Source organism: Cetorhinus maximus, chromosome 1 (assembly GCF_964194155.1).
Source record: "Cetorhinus maximus chromosome 1, sCetMax3.hap1.1, whole genome shotgun sequence".
Lineage (NCBI taxonomy): Eukaryota > Metazoa > Chordata > Chondrichthyes > Lamniformes > Cetorhinidae > Cetorhinus > Cetorhinus maximus.
This window is the reverse complement of record NC_135879.1, coordinates 161,765,995-161,779,052: the sequence shown is the minus strand read 5'-3', so window position 1 is coordinate 161,779,052 and position 13,058 is coordinate 161,765,995. Positions and strand designations below refer to the sequence as shown.

Below are 13,058 nucleotides of genomic sequence, written 5' to 3'. Positions count from 1 at the left end.
GAACTTGTTCTCACACTGAATAATTTCTCCTTAAACTCCTCTCACTTCCTCCAAATAAAAGGTGTGGCTATGGGTACCCGCATGGGCCCCAGCTATGCCTGTCTCTTTATGGGGTATGTGGAACATTCCTTGTTCCAGTCCTACTCCAGCCCCCTCCCACAACTCTTTCTCCGGTACATCGATGATTACTTCGGTGCTGCTTCATGCTCTTGTCTGGACCTGGAAAAATTTATTAATTTTGCTTCCAATTTCCATCCTTCCATCATTTTCACATGGTCCATCTCTGACACTTCCCTTCCCTTCCTTGACCTCTCTGTCTCAATTTCTGGTGATAGACTGTCCACCAATATCCATTACAAGCCTACCGACTCCCACAGCTACCTCGACTACAGCTCCTCACACCCCGCTTCCTGTAAGAACTCCATCCCATTCTCTCAATTCCTTCGCCTCCGTCGTATCTGTTCTGATGATGCCACTTTCAAAAACAGTTCCTCTGACATGTCCTCCTTCTTCCTTAACCGAGGTTTTCCACCCACGGTGGTTGACAAGGCCCTCAACCGTGTCCGGCCCATCTCCCGCGCATCCGCCCTCACACCTTCTTCTCCCTCCCAGAAACATGATAGGGTCCCCCTTGTCCTCACTTATTACTCCACCAGCCTCTGCATTCAAAGGATCATCCTCCGCCATTTCCGCCAACTCCAGCATGATGCCACCACCAAACACATCTTCCCTTCACCCCCCCGGCGGCATTCCGCAGGGATCGTTCCCTCCAGGACACCCTGGTCCACTCCTCCATCACCCGCTACACCTCAACCCCCTCCCACGGCACCTTCCCATGCAACCACAGAAGGTACAACACCTGCCCCTTTACTTCCCCTCTCCTCACCGTCCAAGGGCCCAAACACTCCTTTCAAGTGAAGCAGCATTTCACTTGCACTTCCGTCAACTTGGTCTACTGCATTCGTTGCTCCCAATGCGGTTTCCTCTACATTGGAGAGACCAAACGCAGACTGGGTGACCGCTTTGCAGAATACCTTTGGTCTGTTCGCAAGTATTACCCAGACCTCCCTGTCGCTTGCCATTTCAACGCTCCACCCTGCTCTCATGCCCACATGTCTGCCCTTGGCTTGCTGCATTGTTCCAGTGAAGCTCAACGCAAACTGGAGGAACAGCACCTCATCTTCCGACTAGGCACTTTACAGCCTTCCGGACTGAATATTGAGTTCAACAATTTTAGATCATGAACTCTCTCCTCCATCCCCACCCCCTTTCCGATTTTCCCCCTCCTTTTTGTTTTTTCCAATAATTTATATAGATTTTTCTTTTCCCACCTACTTCCATTATTTTAAGTGTTTTCCATCCATTGTTTTATCTTTACCTTTTAGCCTATTTCGATCCCTTCCCCCCACCCCACCCCCACTAGGGCTATCTGTACCTTGCTCGTCCTGCTTTCTTAATTAGCACATTCCTTTAGATAATATCATCACCTTCAACACCTCTTTGTCCTTTTGTCTGTGACATCTTTTGGTTATCTCCTCCTATCACTGGCCCTCTATCCAGCTCTTCTTGTCCCCCTCCTTAAACCAGATTATATTTCACCTCTCTTCTATTTTTACTTAGTTCTGTTGAAGGGTCATTCAGACTCAAAACGTTAACTGTGCTCCTATCTGCAGATGCTGCCAGACCTGCTGAGTTTTTCCAGGTATTTTTGTTTTTGTTTTGGATTTCCAGCATCCACAGTTTCTTGCTTTTACCCTTTTTATGCTAATTTCTTTACTTGTATCACAGTCTTTCTGCCTGATTTCCATACCCATGTCGTCCCTCTCATTTGTGAGCACTGACACAAAGTATTCATTTAGGAGCCTACCTACGTCCTCTGGCTCCACACACAAATTATTGCCATGGTACTTAATGGGCCCTACTCTTTCCCTAGTTATCCTCTTACTCTTAATGTACTTGTAAAATAACTTTGGATTTTCCTTTATTTTACCTGTCAATGTTTTTTCATGCCCCCTTTTTGCTCTCCGAATTTCCTTTTTAAGTTCCCCCTATACATTCTATACTCCTCTAGAGCTTCCGCTGTTTTGACCCCTTGGTATCTGCCATAAGCCTCCCGTTTTCTCTATATCCAATTCTGCATATCCCCCAGCATTTGGGGTTCCCTGGATTTGTTGGTTCCAGCCTTTGTCTTTACTGGAACATGTTGGCCCTGTACTCTCCCTATTTCCTTCTTGAATGAGTCCCACTGCTCTGATGCAGATTTACCTAAAAGTAGCCTTCCCCCAATTTAGAACTCTGATTTCTTATCCTTTTCCATAACAACCTTGTGATCATAACTCCATTAGATTCTATCTGCAAAATGCTCCCCTGCTGATAGCTCTACCACTTGCCTGGCTTCACTCCCTAAAATTAAGTCCAGGACCACCCCCTCTCTTGTAGGACCTTCTACATACTAGCTTAAAAAGGTCTCCTGGATGCATTTTAAGAGTTCCACTCCCGCTAAACCTATCACACTATGACTAACCCAGTTAATGTTGGGGAAGTTGAAATCCCCCACTATTATTACCCTATTATTTTTACACTGCTCTGAAATTTGCCTACATATCTGCTCTTCTATTTCTCTCTGATTGTTTGGGAGCCTATAATACACTCAAAGCAATGTGATTACTCCTTTTTTGTTTTTAAGTTCTACCCATATGGCTTCATTTGAGGAGCCTTCTAAGATGTTATCCCTCCTTACTGCCGTAATTGATTCCTTGATCAATATTGCGATACCCCCTCCTCTTTTACGTCCTTCCCTGTCTCACCTGAAGACCCTATATCCTGGAATATTGAGCTGCCAATCCTGCCCCTCTCTCAACCATGTCTCTGTGACAGCAATGACATCATACTTCCATGTGTTAATTTGTGCCCTCAACTCATCTGCCTTATTCGTTAGACTCCTTGCATTAAAATAAATACTATCAAACCTTGCCAAACTCCCTTGTGCCTTAACTGGCCTATAATTTCTATGCCTTCCAGACTGACTTGCTGTCTCTTCTAATTTTGGCCGTTTACCTCCGCCTGTTGAACCTCCTCTCAGGATCCCATCCCCCTGCCTAGTTAGTTTGGTTTAAATGAGACCCGCCTCCTACTGCCCCGACCCTATTCCAAGTAAATTGCTGACCATCCAACTTCCATTCCAGGCTCCGATGTCAGCTGGCATTGTTAACGGTTCTCTCTTTTCAGCTTCTGTTCCCCACTTCTTCACATCTGCTGCCATCCCCCGTTTCCTCGAGAAACCAACCCTTGACCATTCCTTGACCTTTCAAGCAGCCGCACTATCTCTAATCTTCTTTTTCTCTCCAAAGTTCTTGAATGTGCTGTTGCCTATCAAATCCCTGGTCATTTTTTCCTGGAACTCGATGCTTAAATCCCAACAATCAAGTTTCGCCCTGCCACAGTAACAAAATGGCACTTATCAAAATCACCGATGACTTTTAAAATTTGTTCATAGGATGAAAGCGCCACTGGCAAGGCCTTTATTTATTTCCTATTGCTAATTGAACTTGAGTAGGTCATAGTGAACCGTCTTCTTGAACCACTGTAGTCCATGTTGTGTAGGTATTGCTGTTTGGAAGGGAGTTCCAGGATTTTGACCCAACAACAGGGAAGGATGGGTGATATATTTCCAATCAACATGGTGTGTTGCTTGAAGGGGAATTTGCAGGTGATGATGTTCCCATGTGTCTGCTGCTCCTGTACTTCTAGGTGGTAAAGGTTGCGTGTTTGGAAGGTGTGTCGAAAGAACCTTGGTGAGTTGCAGCAGTGCATCTTGTAGATAATACACACCATTGCTACAGTGGTGGAGGGACTGAATATTTAAGGTGGTGGATGGAGTGCTGATCAAGTGGGCTACATTGTCCTGGATTTTGTCGAGCTGCTTGAGTATTGTTGGAATACACTCATCCAGGCAAGTAGGGAGTATTCCGTCACAAGCCTGATTTGTGCCTTGTAGATGGTGGACATGCTTTAGGGAGTTAGGAGGTAAGTTACGCTCCGCAAAATTCCAAGACTCTGACCTGCTCTTGTAGTCACAGTATTTATATGGCAGGAATAAAAAGAGAAATGCTGGTAGATCCGGCAGCATCTGTGAAGAGAGAAACAGTTAACGTTTTGAGTCCAACATGACTCCTCTTTGGGAGAAGAAGAATTTGAGGTAGTCATCCTGGATTGTTTGCTGCGGGACTTTGTTCCTTATTTTTGATCTTTCATATTAATGCATGCGCAGTATGCACATCCTCCCAGTGGCAAGATCTCACAGTCTTGGCAGAATCCCTGCTTCCCCTGCTCACACAGTCTTGTCACATTCCTCCCTACTCCTCTACTCGTACAGACCCCATGCCAAAGTGTTCCTTTTCCCCAAGACTTGGTCACCCTACCCTAACCACTTATTTCATCCTTCTCCCTGGCAGACAATGCTGAAGAGGGACCTGATTGAGGTATACAAAATTATGAGGGGTATAGATGGGGTAGATAGGAAGTAACTTTTCCCCTTAGTGGAGGTGACAATAACCAGTGGGCATAGATTTAAGGTAAGGGGCAGGAGGTTTAGAGGGGATTTGAGGAAAAATGTTTTCACCCCAGAGCGTGGCTGGAATCTGGAACACACTGCCTGAGGGGGTGGTAGAGGCAGGAATCCTCACAGCATTTAAGAAGTATTTAGATGAGCACTTGAAACGCCATCGCATACAGGGCTATGGGTCAAGTACTAGAAAATGGGATTAGAATAGATAGCTGCTTGATGGCCAACATGGACACGATGGGCCGAAGGGCATGTTTCTGTGCTGTACAACCCCTATGACTAACTGTCTGAGGCTGAATCAGTTCGTGATAGTGTCATATTTGACCTTGAGGTGAGGTTCTGACCACACAAGACATCAACGCTATCCATTTGTTACTCTAGGCCATTTACTGTTCAATTTCCAAGGCTTCCTTATTGCCCCAACAAAAATGCACCACATAGAACAGAAACAAACAACTCTTGCGATATAGCTTAATATAAGAAATTTTAAAATATTGAAATGGCAAGTCTGAGTAAATTTACGGAAAACATATATATACACTACAGTTCTTGATATTTTGCAACAGAGGGACGAAATCTAAACTTGCCACACCAAGTATTGCTACAAATGTGTTTTTCCGTTGCTAGGCGGCGTTGTTCCGGGAGTCCGAAGTTCAGCAGCTCTGCTGTGACGTAATTGAGCGCGCCATGTTGAATTGTGCGCATGTGTAGTGCTGCCTGATGGCGCGGTCCTGGTTGAGGCGTGGAGACGCGAAGCCTGAATTGGAGTGAGGATCACAGGAGCAGAGCAGGTACGGTTCTACATGCTGCATTTCACCGGCTGGCTGCGCACAGGCCAGGCCGGACCTGGCTCCCGTCTCAATGGTAGATTGCATGCACCTGATCGGGTGCTGTGTGTTCAAGTCCCGACACTTGCTGCAGGTTTTAGACCAAAAGGTAGAGAAGGAGTGGGTCAGAGAAACTGGCAGTGGGCGGCCTGCGGCCGGCCGGGGCAGGTGTAGGCACTGGCATAGCTGAAACCTGGTAACTCAATCACCCGCTCTTGTCTTGTTTCCAAATAAATGTAGACTTTTCTTCAAGCCATTAAGAAAATAAATAGTCTTGAATAATTGGAATTAGGCAGCTAAATTCACTGTTGGTCATTGTGGAATCTACTGGAAGATTTGGCCTGGAACTTCTTGCGTCTTTGCACTCAAACATGTAATCGGGGCGCAAAGCAAATACCCGGTATGAAATATCAAGGAAACTCAGGTGTAAGTGTGTTCGGTAAATAATTACAACATGCTCGAATTTTCTCGCTCCTTTATGCCCGCCTATCAACCCCTGTGCTTAACGAATCATGGCTCATAATACTCTATATGTCCTCAAATCTATTTGAATCCTGTAAATTGAAAAACTTTCTCGATTGCTTATAAACGTGTTATGTCTGATGACTTGAAACTTCATTTTTAAAACTTAAAAGGAAAATATGGTGTAAGTTTGAACTGTTTCAGGCCCTGATTGTTCACAATGATTTCTGCTTGTTTATGGCCAACTATATACTGGAAATTCTGGAATTTATAATTAAGGAAGTCTTAACAATGCACTTAGAAAAGCATAGTATGATTAGAACAAATCAATATGCTTTTACTAAGGGGAAATCCTGTTTGAGAAATGTTTTTTGAGGTTGTAACTAGTAGGGTAGATAAAGGGGAACCAGTGGATGATGTATACCTGGATTTCCAAAAGATATTCAATAAGGTGCCATGCAAAAGGTTAATAGGCAAGATAAGGGCTCATGGAGTTGGGGGTAATATTTTAGCATAGGTAGAGGATAATGGATAATAAGTAGAGGGTGGGCTTAAATGGGGAAATTTGGGTATAACTAGATGGTGGTGTAGTGGCAATAACTAGTAATTCAGAAGCTTGGGCTCAAATTCACCATGGCAACTGGTGGAATTTAAATTCAATTCATAAAAAATCTAGAATTGAAAGCTGGTCTCTAATGACGACAATGAAACTATCATCGATTGTTGTAAAAACCCATCTGGTTCACTAATGTTCTTTAGGGAAGCAAATCTGTCATCCTTACCTGGTCTGGCCTACATGTGACTCCAAATCCCTAGTGATTTGGTTAACTTTCGACTGCCCTCTGAAATGGCTTAGCAAGCCACCCAGTTCAAGGGCAATTAGGGTTGGGTAACATGTTGGCCTTGCCAGTGATGTCTATATCCCATGAAACAATAAATAAAAGAGACATTGAGAAAATAGTACAATTTGTGTGCAAATTCACAGGAAATTTCACCCCATAACATTGATGTTTTTGTCCAATACCTGTATATTACATTAGTGTTTTGATTGATTTGAGAATGTTGGAAGTTGATAAGACCAAATGAGACAATTTGTCCATGTTGGCTATTTGTGAGTGTAAATCAAAACATCTCTCCACATCACCCTCTTGCTGAGGATGCAATTGTATTTTTCTCAATTAGTCCTTGGGCAAAGATTCTATTTAAAAATCTTTGCACTCAACACTTACTTCGAATCGCTGTCCTCACTCTCTTTGAAAGAAAGATCTGCATTTATAGAGTGCCTTTCGTGACTGCAGAATATCCCAAAGCACTTTGCAACTGATGCATTACTTTTGAAGTGTAATCGCTGTTATAAGGTAGGAAATGAGGCAATCAATTTGCACACAAAATAAGTTGCCACATTACAGGAGTGTGATAAATAACTAGATAATCAATTATATCCATTGAGGGATACACATTGCACAAGACACTGGGAATATCTTCCCCGCTCTCAAAATAAACCTATGGAATTTTTTACATACACCTGAGAGATTAGTCCTTGGTTGGATGTCTCATCCAAAATATGGCACCTCTGTCAGTGCAGCACTCCCCCAGTGCTGTGCTGGGGTGTCAGCCTGGATCTGCTCAAGTGTCTGGAGTGGGACTTGAAGCCACAACCTTCTGAGTCAGAGGCAAGAATGCTACCCACTGGAGTATGGCTGGCACTGTTTTTTAAATTGGTGGTCACCCCATGACTCCTCAATCAGAGAAAATACCCTTTCCCTATTCACCATATCAAAACTGGTCATAATTTTAGAAACCTCTGTTAAATCTCTTGGTAGCTTTCTCTGTTCCAGTAGTAGCTGTCTCAATAACCTTTTTTTTATTTGTTCATGCCATGTGAGCATCACTGAAAAGGCCAGCATTTATTGCCCACCCTTAATTGCCTTTGAGAAGACAGTAGTAATTCACCACCTTGAACTGCTGCAGCCCATGTGTTGTAGGTTCATGAAGGAGGTTCCAGGATTTTGACCCAGTGACAGTGAAGGAATGATGATATAGCTCCAAGAAAAGAGACCCAGCCTGTCAATCCTTTCCTGATATGTATGCCCATATGTGTGATGTGTGGCTTGGAAGGGGTCTTGCATGTGGTGTTCCATTGCACACCTACTTCCCTGCTGAAGGACTCTTGGTGAGTTACTGCAGTATCTTGTAGGTGGTACACATTGTAGCCCTTGTGCATTAGAGGTGAAGGATGTGAGTGTTTAAGGTGGTGGATGGGATGCCAATCAAGCGGGCTGCTGGTGTCGAGCTTCTTGAGTATTATTGGAGCTGCACTTAGAACTATTACTGTTGGAGCTGTAATAATACTATAGCTTGAATGTTGTCAGTGCCCATAGCACTGTGGAGCCATCGCCTCCGGTTAGATGTTCAATAGTCCACCACTGTTCATGACTGGCTGGGGCTTGACTGCAAAGCTTTCATCTGAAAATTTGGCTGTGGGATTGCTTGATTGTCTGTTGCATGCTACTTCCATTGTTTGGCATGCATGTAGCCTTGTGTTGTAGCTTTACCAGGTTGACACCAAATTTTTAGGTGTGTCTGGTGCTGCTCCTGGTATGCTTTCTTGCACTCCAGTTATACCAGGGTGTGATCACTGGGCTTGATTGTAATGCAGAAGTGAGGCATAGGTTGGGCCATGAGGTTACAGATTGTGGTTGAGTACAGTTCTGCTGCTGATGATGGCCTACAGTGCTTCGTGGATGTCCAGTTTTGAGTTGCTAGTTGTGTTCGAAATCTATCCCATTCAGGATGGTGCTAGTGCTCCAGGATGGAGGTGTCTTCAATGTGAAGATGGGACTTCTTTTCAACAAGGGCTGTGCAGTGGTTATTCCTACCAATTTTGTCATGGACAGATGCATCTGCTACAGGTAGATTGGTGAGGGCTAGGTCAAGTAGGTTTTTCTTTCTTGTTGGTTTACTGTGTGCCACAGGTCCAGTCTGGTAATTGTGTCCTTCCGGACTCGGTCAGTAATGGTGCTACTGAGCCACCCTTGTTGATGGACATTGAAGCCCCCCCCAATCCAAAATACATTCTGTACCCTTGTTGCCCTTGGTGCTGCTTCCAAGTGGCGTGGAGTACTGATTCATCTAAAGTATTTCCTACAAAGCTATAGTTTATGATCTCGGGCCTCATTTTGGTGTATGTGCTGTACACGCTCAGGTTTGAATGGTATTTTTATAAAGTCAGCCGTGGCTCAGTGATAACACTTCTATCTCTCCGTCAGAAAGTGATGGGTTGAATCCTCACTCCATAGTGAAACACCAATGCTAATCATCTGGTAAAGAGTCCAATGTATTTACTATGTTACCTAAAATTGATGCTGATAACCCCAATAGTATTTGATATTATAACTAATTGGCTCCTGGGTTTACACTATTCAGATGTGGAAAATATGCTTTGAGCATTGCCAGGTTGATGGACAATTTACAGTTTACTGCCCATTTAAATTGGGCAGTAAAAAGTTGATGTTTTCATGGAGTATCAGAACTGTTTTTAACTAGCTGTAACAGTTGAATGGTATCAGAAACAAAATAACCATACAATAATTGGAAATCAGTGAGAGTTATCTGCTTGAAAATATGATTCTGCAGATTAATGAAGTGCTAAGCTTTTATATGCCTGACAGTTTACATGTGCAGCCATTGCAGTTTGAGTTTTGAGCCCCTTGAAGATATTACTGTAGACCCTGTGACAATGCCATCTAGTGTTTCCTTTGTGTGACTGCTTGATCTGATTTCAGTCATGAATGTACCTGAAGTGAATTTTTTTATAAGTTTATTCGTCCATCCTTTATTGCCCCTGCTCAGAGGGCATTTAAGAGTCAACCACATTGCTGTGGGTGCGCAGTCACATGTAGGCCAGACCAGGTAAGGATGGCAAATTTCCTTTCCTAATGGATATTCGTGAACCAGATGAGTCTTTACAACAGTCGACAATGGTTTCATGCTCATCATCAAACTTTTAGCTCCAGATTTTTATTGAATTCAGATTTCACCACCTGCCATGGTGGGATTCGATTGCAGGTCCCAGAGCATTACCGTGGGTCTCTGGAATACCAGCCCACTTACAATACCACTATGCCACTGTCTCCCCCTATGGGGATGACTGGGAAATTATGACAAATGCATCAGAGATTAAGAATCTCAGAATTGCTACTGTGCAGAGGGTAGCCATTCGACGCGATGTGACTGAACCGGCTCTCCAAATGAACAAAACAAAAACAGAATTACCTGGAAAAACTCAGCAGGTCTGGCAGCATCGGCGGAGAAGAAAAGAGTTGACGTTTCGAGTCCTCATGACCCTTCAACAGAACTGAGTAATATTAGGAGAGGGGTGAAATAATAACTGGTTTAAGGTGGGTTTAACCAGCTTATATTTCACCCCTCTCCTAATATTACTCAGTTCTGTTGAAGGGTTATGAGGACTCGAAACGTCAACTCTTTTCTTCTCCGCCGATGCTGCCAGACCTGCTGAGTTTTTCCAGGTAATTCTGTTTTTGTTTTGGATTTCCAGCATCCGCAGTAGTTTTTTGTTTTTATCTCCAAATGAGCAATTCACTTAGTACCATTCCCCCTCCTTCTCCCCATAACGCTGCACATTCTTCCTTTTCAGAAAAGTCTAATTCCCTTTTGATTGAACCTGGCTCCATCACACTGTCAAGGAGTACGTTCCAGTCCCCTACCCCTGACTGCATGAAAAAGCTTTTCTTCATGTTGCTTTTGCTTCTTTTGCCATTACTTTAAATCTGTGCCCTCTCGTTCTCAATCCTTTCACGAGTGGGAACAGTCTCTCCCTATCTACTCTGTCCACACCCCTCATGATTTTTGAATACCTCTGTCAGATCTCCTGTCAGCCTTCTCTTCAAGTTAAACAGTCCCAATTTCTTCAATCTATCTTCATAACTGAAGTTCCTCATCCTGGAACCATCCTTGTGAATCTTCTGTGCACTCCGTTGCCTTCACACCTTTCCGAAGGTGCGGCGCCAGAATTCGATGCAGTGCTCCAGCTGAAGCTGAACTAGTGTCTTACACAAGTTCAACATAACCACCTTGTTTTTGTACCCTATGCCCCTATCAATAAAGCCTTGGATACTGTATGCTTTATTAATCACATTCTCCACCTGTCCTGCCACCTTCAATGACTTATACACCCACGTTCCTCTGCTCCTGCACTCCCTTCAGAGTTGTATCCTTTGTTTTATATTGTCTTTCCTTGTTATTCCTAACAAAATGAATTACTTCACATTTCTCCGTGTTGAACTTCATCTACCACTTGCCCTCCCATTCCACCAACTTGTCTATGTACTTTTGAAATTCTGCACTATCCTCCCCGCAGTCTGCAATGCCTCCAAGTTTTGTATCATCTGCAAATCTTATAATTGTGCCCTGTACACCAAGGTCTAGGTCATTAATATCTATCGGGAAGAGCAGAAAGTTACAAGAGCAACACTGACCCCTGGGGCACTCCACTACAAACATTTCTTCAATCTAAAAAACATCCATAGCCACTACTCGATGTTTCTTGTCACAGCCAATTTTCTATACATTTTGCTACTTTCCCTTTTATTCCATGAGCTATAACTTTGCTCACAAACCTGTTGTGTGGCACTTTATCAAATCCTTTTTGGAAGTCCATGTATGCCACGTCAACCACATTGCCCTCAACAACCCTCTGTTACCTCTTCAAAAAAAATTCCAGCACGTTAGTTAAACAAGATTTTCTCTTCAATCTGAGCTCGCTTTCCTTAATTAATCTACTTTAGTCCATGTAACTATTAATTTTGCCCCGAATTATTATTTCTTGGAGTTTCCCCGCTACTTAAGTTAAAGCGACTGGATTGTCTTTACACCCTTGTTCAAAAAAGGGTGTAACATTTGCAATTCTCCAGTCCCTTGGAACCACCCCTGTGTCTAAGGTGAACTTGAAAATTATGGTTAGTGCCTCTGCAATTTCCACTCACTTCTCTCAGTATCCTTGAATGTATCTCATTTGGCCCTGGTGCTTTATCAACATGAAGTATAGGCAGCCTATCTAATACCTTCTCCTTATCAATTTTAAATCCTACTAGTGTATTAATTACCTCCTCTTTCACCGTGGCCTGGGTAGCACCTTCTCCCTTAATAAAGACAGATGCAAATTATTCATTTAACACCTCAGCTCCCCCCTGCTTCTATGTATAAATCCTCTTTTTGGTCCCTAATTGGCCCTACTTCTCCTTTTATCACCCTTTTACTGTTTATATGCCTATGGAAGACTTTGGGATTCCCTTTTATGTTAGCTTCCACTCTCTCTCCATACTCTTTGCTTCTCTTATTTGCTCTCTCACTTCCTCTCTGAACCGTCTATATTTGGCCTGGTTCTCAGTTGTATTATCCACCTGATATCTGTCAGAAGCACACTTTTTCTTCACCTTAACCTCTATCTCTCTTCTCATCCAGGGAGCTCTGGATTTGTTTGTTCTATGTTTTCCCCCCTCGTGGGAATATATCTTGACTCTGCTCAAACTATCTCTTCTTTAAAGGTAGCCCATTGTTCAGTTACTGCTTTTCCTGCCAGCCTTTGATTCCAATTCATTTGGCCCAGATACATTCTCACTCCATTGAAACCTTCCTTCTATTAATTATTCTTAGTCTGGATTGTTCCTTATCCTTTTCCATTGCCAACCTAAACCACATGATGCAATGATCACTGCCCCCTAAATGTCTCCGATAGATATTTGATCCACTTGACCCATCTCATTCCCAAGAACCCGGCCCAGCAGTGTCTCCCCTCTTGTAGCACTGGAAACTTACTGCTGTAGAAAATTGTCCTGAATACATTCTAGGTACTTGTGCTCTTCTCTATCCTTGACTACTACTATCCCTGTCTAGATTTGGATAATTAAAGTTCCTCCTTATAACTATTACACAATTCTTGTATCTCTCTGTCATTTCCTTACAAATTTGACCCTCTGCTTACTTTCTATTAGTTGGTGGCCTATAAAGTACAATGAGCAATGTATTTGCATCTTTTTTTGTTCCTTGGCTCTAGCCAGATAGATTCTGTCCCTTTGGGATGTCCTCTCATTCTGCAGCACTGCAATGCTCTCCTTAACCAATACCACCACTCCTCCCCCTTCTTCCTTTCCCAACTTTTCCTGAACACCTTTTATCCATGAATG

The 13,058-nt window shown here is 43.3% G+C and overlaps 1 protein-coding gene across 3 annotated transcripts in view; it reads left to right on the top strand.

Moving 5' to 3' along the window:
• The first annotated feature begins 5,253 nt into the window (after nucleotides 1-5,253).
• The window catches only part of ipo11 (importin 11), a 712,707-nt gene continuing 704,902 nt past the window's right edge, over nucleotides 5,254-13,058 (top strand). For 2 of the 3 annotated variants that reach the window (XM_078549021.1, XM_078549047.1), the window contains exon 1: nucleotides 5,270-5,355. The gene's annotated coding sequence lies outside the window, so the exon portion shown is untranslated. Of the gene's footprint in view, nucleotides 5,356-13,058 lie in introns of all 3 variants that reach the window. The other variant, XM_078549030.1, reaches the window with a different exon arrangement.